Below are 16,861 nucleotides of genomic sequence, written 5' to 3' on the forward strand. Positions count from 1 at the left end.
TCTTCGGCCTGAAGATGACATGACATTGGCACTGAGCAAGTATTTGGGTCGCCACAAATAAAGGTTGAGAAGCACTGATGTACATGAAGCAATATCAATAATTGCAATATACTACATATATATTAGGTCACAAAACTGGAACGAATTTATATTTAACGACCAGTGTTGAGACAGAATTAACAAGTTCCAAGTTAAATTCGCCATCGATTTGAATGTTGTTCATAAATCTAATGGACATGTTTCGTTTATTTACGTCGATCTGACGTTATGTTTGATACCACAGGAGCGAGTATGAAGAATTTCAAATCCAACTGGAAAATGGAGAATCGACGAATCAACACTTGAATACTCAACTGGATGATGCCACAGGTCTTGATGGAGATGCTGAGAGTTTTTTTTTTTAATTTTTCTCGACTGTCATCTGTTTTACGTTACACCTTGTGGGGTGGCTCATGACGCAACAGAAGCAGCGCGCCATTGACTTTCCGCCATGTTAATGACCAGTCTGTGTTCTTGTTGCTTGTGTTAAATAATCAGGTTTCGTTTTCTGTCATTCCTCCCTTGATGATCTCATCCAATGTTTTGTTGTTCTTTCTTTGGTAGGCTTCCCAACACTTTGTTACCCGACAATTGCTATATTATTTCGGTGTTCTGGCTTTAATTGTTTCGATCACCTGATGGATGGATCTTGTAATAATCCCCTGTCTGTAGCCTACCAGAAAACGCCAGTGGTCTTGTTGCAGCGACGCTGGTTATGTAGTATATAGGGGCAATCAATGTAAAGAGTGGATTGGTGGTACAAAACTTAAAAATAGACAAAACTGTGCTTTATTTTTCTTGCGTGGTTTCTCAGTTTTACCATATTCGCGTTTTTAATGGTAGATTTGATAAGTTTGGCTTTTTTTTATGCGTTTGTCAGGCTATTTTCGGTTTTGCATGTTGGCATTTTTTTGGCTTTTTTTTAAAGTGCTTTTCTGGTATTTTCAATTGAAGCTTAAAAAACCCTGTTTTAACTTTTATTTGCAGCATTTATACGAAATCAGGTTTGAAATGGCAACTTCCATTCACGAATTTTAAATTGCATTCTGGACTGATTTTGTTAATGGCGTCACTCGCCCATTGCCTTCTTGATTTTCTTCATAAACTTGTGTCGGTTGTTGAGAATCATAAAGCAAGATAACTGATAACAGCAAAGATACATGTCAAAACCTGCCAAAACATAATAAATGTTTGCTTGTACCAACGAAACGTTGGAAGATGGTATTTGTTACTGCCAAGTTTCTTTACTTAAGGCCTCTGCATTATTGAAAGATTGCATGGCATTTTCAATAACACCAACAATAGTTTTCCATTTTCTTTTGGTTCATAAATATCAACGTCATTTATTTTTCTGTTTGTATGCGAATGAAATAGTGAATATAGAACCTTTCACTCTATTTTCGTATGGAACTGATTTCTTTGTTACCTTTTTAGGAGGAGCAAATGAACTTGAAGGCGAAAATCAATGAGCTTGATGAGGAGGAGTTTCAGATGCAGAGGAAGTTGAATGAGATCAAGATCACTCAAGGAGCAATGAAAAAGAGATATGCCAACACGGAGCAGAACATTTTCACAACTTGCACCTCTTCGTGGCATTTTGGTAATTTTCCATATCGTCTGTTAACGAAGGCTGAAGATGGGTAGCATGATTTTAAAGCAATGTAAAAACAGACTAACATTTCCTTTGCGATATAAACAGTTTCAGTCTTAAAAAAATTGTTACTAATAGTTGTGATATATTAATATTCTGATAATTCGAGTCCAAAGACAAATTACAATCCATATTTCTTCTTTTTTACAATATTCTGATGACAGCTGCTGATGAGAGTCAGAAGGAAAACTGCAGCTTCGAGTTATGCGCAACCTTCTACTAGCTAATTACCGTATAGTAACCTACTACACAATATTTATATTGTTTAAATGTTTCTATAGGCTCCCAAGCTGAAGAACATAAAGAAGAAGGAGAGTCGATTTGCAACACTAGATGTCGTTAAAGAGGCTTTGAAACAGAAACTACTTCAACTCTTTGCTAACAACACATTACAATTTCATCATCGGAAGCATCAAACTTTACGTTGATACAACGTCGTCTATCGTTGATATAATAAATAAATAACATTTTTTAAATATCTATCTTTGTTCTTGAGGCGATCATCATCTAAGTCAACCCAGATCGTACCCATCTTTAACTATAGTGACCCACCCAAAGAGTCCTTCATCTGGTGTGATATTCGAGCTCTCCTAAGTGTAGTTTCGTTTTACAAACTGAAAGATGCACGAACGCCTCCAGCTATCCTGCTTCCAACTATCCTGCCTCCTTGTAATCACTAGTTGCTCTTTTCTTTAAGTATCCTTGCGAGGCAAAACTGTGCTTTATTTTACTTGTGTTGTTTCACTCAGGGTTACCATATTAACGATTGTAATGCCAGATTCGAGAAATATTACTTTTTTTGGTTGTCAGACCACTCGGCATACGACAACTCAACAAATACGTTTCAGCTACAGTCCAAGTCAGCGAATGAGATTTTACCAAGCATCGGACTTGTTTGGTCATCGCTTGCTAAACTGAATTTGCTTGTGACAACAAGTTTCGGTTGCTTAGTTTCATCATTTGTCAACTTTAGTCACGTGCTGAAATGATTCCAGCTCAGTTGTCACTTACTCAGTTCACAATTGCTGACTTGTGGGAGACTCTCGTTCATGCGTTTGGCTATTTTCGGTTCGGCTTTTGGAATTTTTTGGAAGTTCTTTATTGGCGTTTTAAATGGAAGTAAAAACCCTGTTTTAGTTATTATTCATTGTTCAAAGTAAAAGTATGACGAAGTACAAGTAACAAATTATCGTGTTACCTCTCCGAATCTAAAATTCTATTTTAGGCTGATTTTGTCAACTTTGCCAATTCTTTGCTTGATTTTATTAACTTTGCCGTTCTGTGCATGTTTGCGCCAGCAGAAAAAATAAATTGAATTGTTGAGAAGCAAAAAGCAAGATAACCGATAACAACTAAGATACATGCCCAAACCGGGTCAAAACATAATAAATGTTTGCTTGTAGACTACCAGCGAAAAGTTTGAAGATAGTATGTTCAGCTTCATTATGTTGTGTCGATAGTGCAAAATAAAGGTAGGCTACCGATTTTGAATTACAATAGTATAATAAAAGTACCAGCACAGCCAATTTGTAACTCTTTCATACAATGGCTACATATTTAATATAGATTTGAAGGAATGGCAGATCTAGGAGAGCGATTGGAGCAACTGCCTCCCGAAAACACAGAAGAGTAACTTTATTAACGGTGTACGCGCAAAGTCGGACAATCATTGTGCTTAGCATCGAATAGACAGCGATAGACACGTGTTTCGCCCATGAGGCTGGGCTCATCAGTATCGCACCGTATTCTTGCCACTTGAGTAATCGACCGCCGCTTTACCAGTCAGTTTAACTCTTATCTTTGTGGAAAGAAAGAGCCAACAAAACCAGCAGGTGCCTGGGGTGGGTTATGTGAAGAAAGGCGTTCTTCCCGGCTATCAGCACAAGGCTGATTACTCACTAGCACAGCGAGCAGCAGTAACGCTTCGCTAACCAGAACGGTGTAGCTTCCACGCTAGCCATAAAGACCTCCAATTAAACGTTTAAGTTATTTTGGCAGCCGATTGTAGCATCGAATAGACAGCGATAGACACGTGTTTCGCCCATGAGGCTGGGCTCATCAGTATCGCACCGTATTCTTGCCACTTGAGTAACCGACCGCCGCTTTACCAGTCAGTTTAACTCTTATCTTTGTGGAAAGAAAGAGCCAACAAAACCAGCAGGTGCCTGGGGTGGGTTATGTGAAGAAAGGGCGAAACACGTGTCTATCGCTGTCTATTCGATGCTACAATCGGCTGCCAAAATAACTTAAACGTTTAATTGGAGGTCTTTATGGAGGCTAGCGTGGAAGCTACACCGTTCTGGTTAGCGAAGCGTTACTGCTGCTCGCTGTGCTAGTGAGTAATCAGCCTTGTGCTGATAGCCGGGAAGAACGCCTTTCTTCACATAACCCACCCCAGGCACCTGCTGGTTTTGTTGGCTCTTTCTTTCCACAAAGATAAGAGTTAAACTGACTGGTAAAGCGGCGGTCGATTACTCAAGTGGCAAGAATACGGTGCGATACTGATGAGCCCAGCCTCATGGGCGAAACACGTGTCTATCGCTGTCTATTCGATGCTACAAAACGTTTCGACACCGCTCCAGAGCAAGTGGCTGTGTACTGTGTGTAGGATACTGAATAGGGTGGCTCGTTTTTGAACTTTTTTTTAAATTCTCTCGGGGTAGTGGGGAAATGGTGCCAATGAGTGAGAAAACCATCATGACAAAATTTGAGATTTGTAAAAAATTGTCTTCAGCCTCCTCATGGGGCCTAAAAATTGAAAAATGGGGTCAAAAACGCAATTTTTTTTAAAAATATTTTTAGTTTGGGTAGATACAATATTGTTTAGATATATCTAAATAACCTAAATAAAAATTGAAGTCATTTGAATGATTCCTTCAGCTTCCTCACAGCTTCTGAAAATTTTCATTTTGCTGAAAATTTTGCATTTTTGTTTGTGGTTACATAACTGCACAAATGCCTGCAGTTAGCATGCTTCCTTGATTACTTCTGCACTCCTTTTGTCACGTGTACTCCGCGAGGCAGTACTCTGTTTTATTCGTATCATTTCATTCTGGCAGGCTAGCGAACAACAGCTTCTTTTGTTCTAGTTCTAGTGTTGAGTTTAACAATCTTACGTTGTGTATTTTGTTGCAGAAATTGCAGAATTTACAAATAGAATTGCTGTAGCGTCGTGTGCAGAAAATAATGTAGCAGAAATGGCGCTGGTTACTGCCATACAGGCAGATGCCGCCCATGCCTTTTGCTTGCAATGGCCTGAAATCGTTCGGGAAACAGCCGCCGATCCAAACCTTAGCAAGTTAATGGTAGCTATTGAAACGGGATTCACCTTTCCCAACACCGGCGACATTCGCCCATATCTCCCCTATCGTGACGGGTTCTTTGTTGAAGACGACGTTATTCTATATCATGATCGTATTGTTGTACCACCATCGCTTAGGCCTAGAGTACTCTCAACGTTGCATGCTGGTCATCAAGGTGTGTCTGCCATGGAACGCCGGGCACGTGCTATAGTATTTTGGCCCGGTATGACTAATGATATCCATACTATTCGTGACTCGTGTACTTCATGTAATCGTAATGCTCCATCTCAAGCAGCTCCTCCCCCGACGCCATGTGATCCCCCAGCTACACCATTTGAGAAAATTTTTGCAGATTATTTTGACTATGGGGGCCGTCACTTTTTGGTCATTGGGGACAGATTCTCTGGGTGGTCGGATGTATTTGCCACGCCATCAGGATCGAGTGCCGCAGGAGCAGCTGCTTTGACTCAACTCTTGCGCTCGTACTTTGCCACGTTTGGTGTTCCTGAGGAAATATCTACAGATGGGGGTCCCGAATTTACGGCTGCCGTTACTGAACTCTTTCTTAAAAATTGGGGTGTGCAGCACCGCATATCGTCATCTTACTTCCCTCAATCTAATGGTCGAGCTGAGGTGGCTGTCAAAACTGTAAAACGCTTGCTCATGACTAATGTGAGCCCAAACGGAGACCTGAACAACGATTCCTTCTTACGTGCATTGTTACAGTTGCGAAACACACCTGATCCTGACTGTGACATCTCTCCAGCAGAGATCGTGTTCGGTCACCCTCTGCGCGACGCATTCGGTTTTGTAAACCGCCTAGTCAAGTTCTCCAATCGTCACATTCGTCGTACATGGCGGGATACATGGAAGGCAAAGGAAGACGCCCTTCGCCTGCGAGCTGGTCGAACCGATAAGGCGCTGTCTCAGCATACTCGTCCTTTACGTACCTTACAATGTGGAAAACGCGTATTTATCCAAAACCAAAACGGCAACTATCCTCGAAAATGGGACAAAGTGGGAATGGTTGTCGAAACGTTGCCGCATGACAAATATGTAGTGAAAGTTGACGGGTCGGGCAGAATCACAAAACGGAATCGACGTTTCTTGCGAGTAATTCCACATACTAAAGCATGTGCCGATCCCATCCCTCCTCAACCAAACATCATTGCTCACCCACAGAGCCTCCCATCATCTTCTTTTGCCCAGCCTCCTGAAACGGACTACTGCCCTCCCCACCCTCCGCATCACGAAATAGGCCCTAGCCCAGAAATTGGAGAATCTCCGATGTTGCGTCTCGATGCAGATCACAGTCCGCCCGCACTCACCTGCCCGACACCAGCCTCAAGCCCGAAGCTTTGTGAGCCACAGCACTCACCTGAACCTCCAAAGCAGCCGCTACCTTTCGATTCAGTGGAACCAACCGAACCTACAAGTGGAGTCCCTCACATTGAAAAATCGCCTGTTTTGCGCCGTTCCACGCGGTCCCGACGGCCGGCATTGGATTTAGACGCATCCTCTGGTCAATGGGTAATCAAGGGGTCGAGCTCGTAAGTCTACAGTTTCGCCTTACGAGCTGGGGGGGATGCACAAATGCCTGCAGTTAGCATGCTTCCTTGATTACTTCTGCACTCCTTTTGTCACGTGTACTCCGCGAGGCAGTACTCTGTTTTATTCGTATCATTTCATTCTGGCAGGCTAGCGAACAACAGCTTCTTTTGTTCTAGTTCTAGTGTTGAGTTTAACAATCTTACGTTGTGTATTTTGTTGCAGAAATTGCGATTCGATCATTTTTCTTTTGTTAATACATTCAAGAAAAATAACCGTCTTTGTTCAATAACTACAAACTTCGTCAGTGACGTAAATTCAAATAAAAGACGGCACTTTTTCCTACCAAATTAACCCAATTTCATTAAAAAATGACGCAACAGCTCAGGGCAGGTCTATAAAGAGAAATACAATGACGTTTTATAGCTGGCAAAATGTCTAACGCAATTATGTATCATGTATACCCACCCACAAAAATGCGAAATTTTCAGCAAAATGGAAATTTTCAGAAGCTGTGAGGAAGCTGAAGGAATAGTTCAAATGACTCCAATTTTTTTTCTTAGGGTAATTAGATATATCTAAACAATATTGTATCTACCCAAACTAAAAATATTTAAAAAAAAAATTGCGTTTTTAACCCCATTTTTCGATTTTTAGGCCCCATGAGGAGGCTGAAGACAATTTTTTACAAATCTCAAATTTTGTCATGATGGTTTTCTCACTCATTGGTACCATTTCCCCACTACCCCAAGAGAATTTAAAAAAAAAGTTCAAAAACGAGCCACCCTAATACTGAATGGCATAATAAGTGGACTAAGCTTATATAATTTCTTTCGTATGATATTTCTTAGAATCAAATGAAAAGCTGCAGCTATGAGCAACATTTTGCTCGATAATTAACGTAAAGTAATGCAAAATGGGCAGGTCATATAGCAAGATATCAGGACAATAGATGGACAAAAAAATTAACAACATGGAAACCACGAGAAACCAAAAGAAAGAAAGGAAAACCAAAAGTAAGATGGAGGGACGACATTGACAAACAATGCAATACAACCAATTGGTACCAACTAGCACATAATCATGCGCCAGCAGAAAAAATAAAACAAGCAGTTTGTATTTTTAACTCAACCAAACAAAATCACTGGATGACATAATTTTATTATAAACATCAACAAATAAATAAAAACATCAACAATCCTTGTGCTTGAGGTAAATAGGATTGTCATCATCGTCGAAGCCAACATTGATCTTCAACTTCTGTAAAAGACAAAGCGAATAATTGACGTTGATTTAATGTTGACACAATTAATTGTTATAACGTTGATACAACGTAAACAACTCTCACTTTATTGTCCAACCGATCCAATGCTTCTTGTAGCTTGGATCTTTCCTCCATGTTTGGATCGCTCACCAACCCATGTCCATCATCGAGGGAATCCCACATCTCAACTTCCTTCTCAACTTTGGGCAACACCTGGATGACGTCATCCACAGATAGGAAGTTGTCATAGAGACGCATCCCAACAATCTAAACATAAATTAATTATGACGCAACAATTAAACATAAACAATTTGTTTATGTTGTGACTTTTTGTATATTTATTTTATGTTTACAAGAATTGTTAGAAAAGAATTAAAATTGGAAACTTGAACTTACTTTGTGAAACTTGTTGAAACTGAGACGTTAAAACAACGTAATGCGACGTTGAATCAACGTCTGACCATGAATCAATGTGTTGGTTATAAAAGTTAAACATGACTCACGGATCCAGGCATCGATTTGATCGCGTCCTTCAATGGACGGAATTGATTGGAATTCATTTCGCAATCGGACAGATCAAGGAATCCAAGTCGCGTAGGCATCGACTTGATGAATGACGTCACAGCATGGAAGTCATTCTGAGTGTCGGTGTGATTCATCCGTATCCATCCTCCATCAAAATGACTTCCTGCTGTGATGGTCACTTTCAAGTCGTTGCCTTCCCGCAGAATCTTTGTGATGGGGATGATGGATCGACCGTCTTTGTGACCTAACAATGCAGGAATAATATCAATCAATATTAGCTCGGCTAACCAGGTTGTCATCTAAAACCACAGTTCGGTTCCAACCATAAAATAATCAAACATTGAACACAAGTTGTTGGAGCTGGTATACAAGTATACGAGTCCTGTCTTCGTCATAAGTTGCCAAGGGGGGAGGGGGGGACTTGTATACCAGCTCCCAAGTTGTTTACTAAAGAACAAAACATCAATATTCATTTATATCGCAAGCAAAAATATAAACAAATTATTTTGAACAAAACTTTCAGGTTTGAGTCAAAGTTCTAATTTGCAAATAACCTGAGTAGACTTTTGTAAGCTGGTCACAAAATCACAAGTTTTGTCTTCAACGGCTTCGAAGTTTTATCAAATTAGGACAAAATACTTCGGCTAGCTTTGCAGGTGGAAACTAAACTTTTGTTAAAACATTAAACTAACCAGACAGTGGCGTATCCTGGTTGATGTTCGTAGGCATGCAATGGAAGGAGGGTCATAGCCAGTGTAGGGGGGTTTGGAAGCATGCCCCCCCCCCAGGAAAATGTTGCAAATTTGCCTTAGGTTTTATAGCTTTTCTTGCAATCTGAGCCTTACTTAGCTGATAATTGTTTGAGCTGTTTTGCAAAAAATGAGGTTTGGAACGCACCATGAATCCAATGTCTTAATTTTATATCTTTATCCTGCATTGCAGGAAAGGGGACTTGAAGCGCTATGCAGCGGTGTATGGCCTTCAGCACACACCCGACCCGTTTTCTTGATGATCTTTTACTACTGTGCTTCGGTCTCAAGTATATCATACTATCTACAGTAGAAAACTGCAAGGACTTAAACTATGAGGACCAAAAGAAAAAAGGCCAAACAAATGCCAATCGGAAAACTAAAAAAGACCAAGCGTCCAAACAAAAACAGTTCGGCCAAACACTTTTTAAAAACCCCGAATTTCTGAAATTTGGCCTTAAAAAGACCAATCTGGCAACCCTGTCTCGAGATCGTGATTTTTGTTTTGCATGCAATTTCAAATCTGCATGCCTTGGTTCCATTTGCGCCACGCTGTTGTAAAAGAGCGGCGAATTAGTCAGAGCGTAAAATGCGAAAATATAGGGCCGCCTGGAATAAATTGCGACTTTAACAAATTTGGTATCGTTGGAAAGCTTAATTTTTCTAGATTAAGATTGTCACTCTCGTCCAACCAGGGACCCTTGGCAAAAAAAGTTATGGCCGTTTTTTAAGCAGCACCTTGCGCCGCTAGTGGCGCAGTTAAATTATCTATAGTTTCAGCAGAAACATGGTTGAAATTGTAGCAGAATGATTAGGCTAACGGTCAGCAAGCCGTGTAAAATTCTGGCAGTCAAAGTTGCTCCGGTGACCACTGACCAGTTTATTAGCCATGAGGTTTGTAAGTAACTAGGCAGTACTGAGTAGGTTAAGGACAGCAAAGATTCTTGATCTACCACTCTGCACTGGCCAGTGGCACCGAGAGGGGGGGGAAGTCGGGTCAGTTTCCCCCCTAGCAAAACATTGTAAAGGAAAAACGAGTAGTTTTTTGTTTTTGCACTTTTGAGGGGGGCCCATTTTTAGTACTAAAGTAAAAATGTACAAACTAAATAATCAACAAATTCTTAAATGAAGTGCGTAGTTCCAAGTATTTCTCAATCATTGTAAATGTCACTCTCGATGTTTCTCATCAAGAACAAATCATTTTCGTGTCAAGGTAGGCGATGTTGCATAGATTCAAGACGTAAAATCTGAAGCTGAAATGATTTCTGTATTACTGAACGGTTTCGATTGTATTGATAGTTTCAACTTGAAAACTGGTGCTGTTTTAGCTAAGCGGGAACTATTTTTGCTTGACAACTGAACCTTAACTTCAAAATCTGCGTTGGCCAGGCATAGGATGTTGTATGATTGTATCCAACATAAGTTATCTGGGAAAGTTACAGGTATCAGTCCAAGCACGATTAAAGAAAGTAAATCCTGTATATTTTTTGTTTATGGATCATCATCAGTCATCATCTCCGCCTGTAGCAGATTGCGCATCAACAAGAGTTATTTGCTTCCAAGAGTGGCGATTTTGAGCCAGCTCGCCCAGTGTCGCCACGTTGAGTACGGTCCATGATTGGATGTTGTCTTGCCATCGTTTTGGTTGTCTGCCACGTTTTTTTTTCCTTCTACTTTTCCTTCTGTGCAAACTTTGCTGATTGTGATCTTTTAGTGTGGCCGAACAGTTTTAAAAATTTTGATTTTATTAACTTATTGCTGCAATTAGATGTAATTTTGTCATAGTTAAAAGATCTGCTGTTTTCGTGTGGTCAAGTAGTCTTTTGTTGGTCATGCTTCTTATGATGTGATTTTGGAAGGTAGTGAGTTTTTTCTTTATTTAAGTGTTTTGTTTATGGACGTTGTTGCTTAAATCTAGTTGGAATTCATAATGTTGCCTACAGACAGCGTTGTTCAAATGTCTTATCATTTTTGGAGTAATTGATTATCTGTAAGCTAGTGGCATCTTTAAAGTAATAGCCCAGTCAGAGGAAAAATTCTGATAAATCTAAAGAAAGCTGTCCTATCATCTTGCAAAGAAAATTGACTTCGAGAGGGTAATCAAGGCGTGGTGCAGTCAAACCCAATGCTTTACATTACCCTTTTGCAATTGAAGCTCTAAAGACGTTTCTTAAATGCATCAAGTTGGAACGAACAAAAGCTTGATCGGAAGCTGAGTCAATGCTAAAGTAGCCTACAACTAGCAGTTTTAAATTTGTGACTGCTTTGCATTATGTGTATTACGGTCCTAAACAAGATTCACTGATGAATTTAATGAAATTTAAGGAAGATGTAATCTAAGTAAGAGAAAGCTGATATGAGTAGGCTACTACTCGCAAGGTAAAGTTGCAGTGGCAATTATAAATTTAAAAGAAAATGAAATTCTTTTCCTGAGGACAGAACGCTTTTATAACTCCACTTAACTAGCTGAATCATTCGAAGGAAATGTATTCACCGTACATTGCAAAGGATTCGATAGCTGGTTGTTGGAATTGACAAATGTATCTACAAACAAAAAACATATCGTCGATGACTTTAAAGTTCCATGAAAATTTCATCGTATGCCTGTTGTGCAGTTGCGGGCATGTGGGACAAATTTAAACCATTTGTAGGCTACAAAAATGGGATGTCCAAAGTCTGGCCCGCGGGCCAACTCCGGCCCACGAGACGTTTTAGTATGGCCCGCGCCTGTTGTTGTACAATGTGTTATTTTTGGCCTGCAGACACACAAAAATCATATAAATTCAACTTGCAGTTTTCAGAAAAATTATTCTGGCTGTTGGCCCGCGAAGACTTATTATCAAATCTGGCTCGCGTGGGAAAAAGTTTGGACACTCCTGAATTAAATGCTTCGTTGAACTATTTTCGTTGCCTGTATGCCTATTGTGTGTTTACGAAGCTTTCTAGACAAAATAGTTTGCCTCAATGGCATTTTTGCTGCAAGTGTAATCCAGTGATTATTATGATTTTTATATTGAACGAAGTTCTTTTTATGCTGAAGAAAGTAGGCTAATTTCAGCTTAACACGAACATGCAACGCAATATTTACTAAAAAATATTATGGGGCCCATTTTTCGTATTGTTTCCCGACCAGTGCTGATTTCTCTCGGAGGCCCTGGCACTGGCTGCAGTACTAGCCTAAATATCACAGAACTGAGTATCAGGCAAGCATATAGCCTAGTTTAATTTGTTTTGAGAACTGTTTGCAAGAACATCATTATCGGTAAGTTATGTCAGGTTATTCATTTAATTTGGTTTGCAACAGAAGTCAAAACGTTGGGTACGGTACCGGGCAGCAGGAGATACACAGGTGCATTAGGCCTATAACAGTGTAGGCCTAAGATGCTAGGTGATTTCAAAAATTTGATTTCAAAAAACATAGCAAAGCATCAGCTTTGCAAAGTTATGATACTTGATAAGTGGGTCTTCATTTGCCTAAGCCTAAGCTCTTACATTCAACAAATGTCTATTGTCATGGTGTCCAGTGTCCACTGATTTTTATTTGTTGGAAAATCTTGCATACAATTTTATGAAGCTGACAATTAATTGTAAGCTACTAATCGAAGTATTAGTTTTGTTTGTGTTTTCTTTTTTGATTGTAACTGATTTGGTTAAATTGTTGATTAGTTTCATAACTCAAATTATTCTTTCCAGGGTGGCAACTGACTAGTTGACCGTATGGTCGTTTCGTGGTCTCCCTATCAATAACAAAACCTAAACATTGTATGTATTATTGTTTTATGTCACTTTTGTGTTTTGTTTTTTGATAAATAAACAATTGATTGATTGATTGATTGATAGGTTATGATAAAAGTTAAAGGAAACAGGTCTAAATGTTCTTATTCTCCAGGCTTAAATTTTTCTTGATTCCAATTTATATATTTAGACCTGGAGAGCAAACACTTTGCTGTTCACTTTAAAAAAGCGCGGGAAAACTGATGTATGTTTGTATGATGTCTGTATGTGATAACACAATGGTGTTATCACATACAGACGAAAGGATCCGGGAAATTTATGTTACAACTTTCCCACGAAGATATTATGGTTTATCGCTGTGACCAATCGTCAAACTGTATTTCATTAGTGAATTTTGTACAATTTTTGAATTTCAACCTGCATTTTATTTATCAAACTTTATGCAAAAAAATGGTACAAATGCATTCAACAATATTTAAGCTTAATTAATTTTTTTTTTCTAAATTCATACGGTCGCACTGAGACGGTTTGTTGTGACTTTTCACCATGACGAATCTTTGTTTTATGACTTCACAATGTTGTTTTTATTTGACTAAAAACTTTCAAAGTAAAAAATTTTGGAAACTTGTTGCTACTGTACTTACATGTTTTTAAATTTATATATTTTTGATGTTCATTGTATTAAAGTTTTAGCCTACTTTTGCTTACTTGCAGCAACTTTCCGGGTTTCTTTCAGCAATTTTTTAAAAAATAGTTGCCTTTTCTGCATTTTTTCATCTGAAATATAATAAGTAGTCATTAAAATTATGATTTGTAAACGTCACTTTGATAAGGTGGCAGGACTACAGTATATGCATTTATTTTAACTCTTAACCAAATTATCAAATGTCATTAAAATAAAACAAATGTTACCGGTACCAAGTTGCAATTACATCTTCATAGAAATTTGCTTCAGTAAATTTCCATATGATTTACTGGTGAATATTCCGCATTTTATGATTTGGTCTAATGGGCCTCAACAATGCCGAACAGGTTTGTATGACATACAGCTGCAAAATTGTCAGCTCAATAGCTCAGTTGGTTAAGCGTCGACTGTGTACGAAGAATCCGCAAGATCAAACAAAGCTGGTTCGACTCTCAGGGTGTGCGCTTGAGCAACGCATTTCAAGGACTGCTCTCCATTCAGCGGTGCTAAGTGGATGGAATACTTGACAAACAGCAGTTTTTGTCGAACTTGGTGACCGGGCATGCGTAAGTGGTTCAAAGCCTCTACTGGTATGTGAAACTGCCAGGGGATAAAGATTTCACAATCACTCAATGAAATTATATCATGCGGCCTTCGACATGATTCGAATTATATTACTTTTGCAATCTATGTTTGACGCTGAGTGTGATAACAATGTTTGGTTTATTACTTCGACTTTAAATAATTACGTTTGGTTTGTTGTTCTTTGTCACTGTCGCAAACCGCTTTACAATCGATGATCTTTAAAAAAATTATGACAAAGTTGCTTCAATGCGTAATGATTTTAATAGTGTTCCAATTATCGTAACCTTACTAAATCATGTTCAAAGTCAATTTAATTCTGTTAACAATTTCAGTTATTTAAGTTTTGTTCAATGAACTTGAGAGCATAAAAAATCTAGGGAAGCACTTAGTCACGTGCTACCCCATAAAAAACTCGTAAAAAACATATAAATTTTCTTCCTTTATGCAAATGTTTTTCAATCGCTTTGCTCGTTCAACTTCATTTTTATTAACCTAATCCTAATCGACGGCGTTTTGCACATAAAGTTTCAGCAGTAAATTTAAGGAGTAAAAATGTTTTATGTGCTTCCTTAAAAACTAGACAATAATGTAATATTCCAAAGTAAACCCATTGCCCATTCAACTATTCAACACTTAGGGGAACGTTCAAATATTACGTAACGCCTTCGAGGGGGAGGGGGGGGGGGTTTATGCAAAGCGTTACGTTAGCATCATATCGGGGGGGAGGGGTTCAAGCAAAACGTTACGTAACGCTTTCGAGTACATACGGAATGGTAGTTTTTTATGCTGAATTTGTAGTGAAAAAGCGTTACATGGGGGAGGAGGGGATTGAAAAAAGCGTTTCGTTGGCGTTACATGGGGGAGGGGGGGTCAAAAATTCGGAAAAAAAGCGTTACGTAATATTTGAACGTTCCCTAAATGACTTCTTTCAGTGTTTATTGAAGTAGGCCTATGGGTTAAAATGTGCCTTGTATACTACGCATAGGGAAAGGCTTGGACACCTCAGACTTTTGAAATTTGACTGTGAGACGATAAAAAAAACTTAGTAAATAAATTATTGCAGCCCTTCTGTGGTAGGACTAAAATCACATATGTAATCAAAGTAGATTTACAGTAAGAACGGCCACCAAGCTTGACATTATGTCAACAATATGTTTATTGGGATATTTATTTGTTATACGATAATATTACCAAAAGAGCTTGGTTGGTGGGAAGATGATGGCGTTTGTGATGAGGTAGATTCATCTGAAGGACTTTGGTTCATTGCAGTGTTCGATAGATCTGCAAAAAATGAAACACGATGAAAAACAGAATGAGTAAATTTCTTGCTCTTGATATAATGTTAGTGATCATACAGGCTAAAAACCATCTTCGATTATGAAATACTCTGCTCTGAAGCTGCTGTGTGCCCAGACAGAAAAATCTGTTATTTTTACATTGATTCAACGTCTGCAGACGTTGATTCAATGTAACAATAAGGAATTTTGCTATCTGGGTGGTTTAACTGTTGGGAAATAAAGATTGTGCGCGCATGTGGACTATCGTCTAACCCAGTGGTTCCCAACTCATGGGTCGCGACCCAAAGTTGGGTCGCCTAATAATTTTTTTGGGTCGCTTGTTTTTCAGGCATATTGTATCTTGGGCGAAAAAAATACCAATAAAAAAAATTTAAAACGTGATGAGATCGATCAAAAAACTGGAAAATATAAACACAAGTCATGAAGCGTTTCATGCCGAGACATTGGAAAGCTTTGTATGATCGTAGTGCAAGAAGATTTAACAGTTTTTGCTTTTATTGTTGTTATTATTATTATTAAATGTAAACCCAACAAAAATTTCAGTCTCAAACATAAATTAACTTGACAAAGTTACGGGATATAATATTGTAACGTGCACTATATGTCACGAACGCTATGTCGGACAAACTATGACAAAGTTTTCCACACGTTGGACCACGCATGGTGTGGTAAAACGCATCAAAGACAAAGCCCCAAGTGCTGTATGGACTTATTGCTTTCTCCACAGAGAGGCCTTTGCTGCAAAAAAGCTGTCTCAAGAGCTGCACGAAGTGTTGAATGATGTGAAGTGTGTAAACTTCATCAAAACAAGTCCACTAAATCGGCATTTGTTTTCGTCTTTGTGAATTCTGATTATTTTCAAGCATTGCTGTTGCACACAGAAGTGCGATAGTTGTCACGAGGTCGTGTCCTGAAGCGAGTTTGTAATTTGCGAGAGGAGATTCTATCTTCCTGAGACAACAGAACTGTGTGAGATTAGCCGAGAAGTTTTTGCAAGAAGATTTCAAGGCAAAAGTTGCTTACCTTGCCGATATACTTGACTCTATGAATTTTCTAAATTTATCTATGCAAGGCAACGGTTTTACGGTGATTGATCGCGTCGCAAAAGTTTTTGCTTAACACAAAAAACTCATATTCTGGAAAAGTTATGTCACGAGAGATGAGTACAATATATTTCTTCAGCTAACGCAATATTTCTGTGGCAATGAAGTTGATATTAAGCAAACGATATAATTAGACACCTGGAACACTTTGCCAAAAAGTTTGTGCACTACTATGGAGAATCTCTAACACTTAATAACCAAAATGATTGGATAATTGATCCATTTGTTGGAAAAGATCTGCCTCAATTTTCCATCCATGTTGCAGAACAGTTTATGGACATAACGATAGAAATAGCAACCGTATTTCTTTTGCGTCTTTCAAAGACAAATACCCCAAAGATTCTGCAAACATCCACTTTTGGGCTTCCATGTACAAA

At 38.8% G+C, this 16,861-nt stretch overlaps 1 protein-coding gene and 1 long non-coding RNA gene across 2 annotated transcripts in view; both read right to left on the reverse strand.

Moving 5' to 3' along the window:
* Positions 1–16,861, reverse strand: part of LOC145765718 (uncharacterized) — a 1,283,504-nt gene that overhangs the window by 640,511 nt on the left and 626,132 nt on the right. The window lies entirely within an intron of this gene.
* LOC145764724 (uncharacterized) lies at positions 7,685–8,088 on the reverse strand. The gene is made up of 2 exons (XR_014288510.1): positions 7,889–8,088; positions 7,685–7,800 (listed from the first exon to the last, which is right to left on the reverse strand). It is a non-coding gene; the product is annotated as an uncharacterized LOC145764724 (long non-coding RNA).

Source organism: Aplidium turbinatum, chromosome 2 (assembly GCF_918807975.1).
Source record: "Aplidium turbinatum chromosome 2, kaAplTurb1.1, whole genome shotgun sequence".
Taxonomy (NCBI): Eukaryota; Metazoa; Chordata; class Ascidiacea; order Aplousobranchia; family Polyclinidae; genus Aplidium; species Aplidium turbinatum.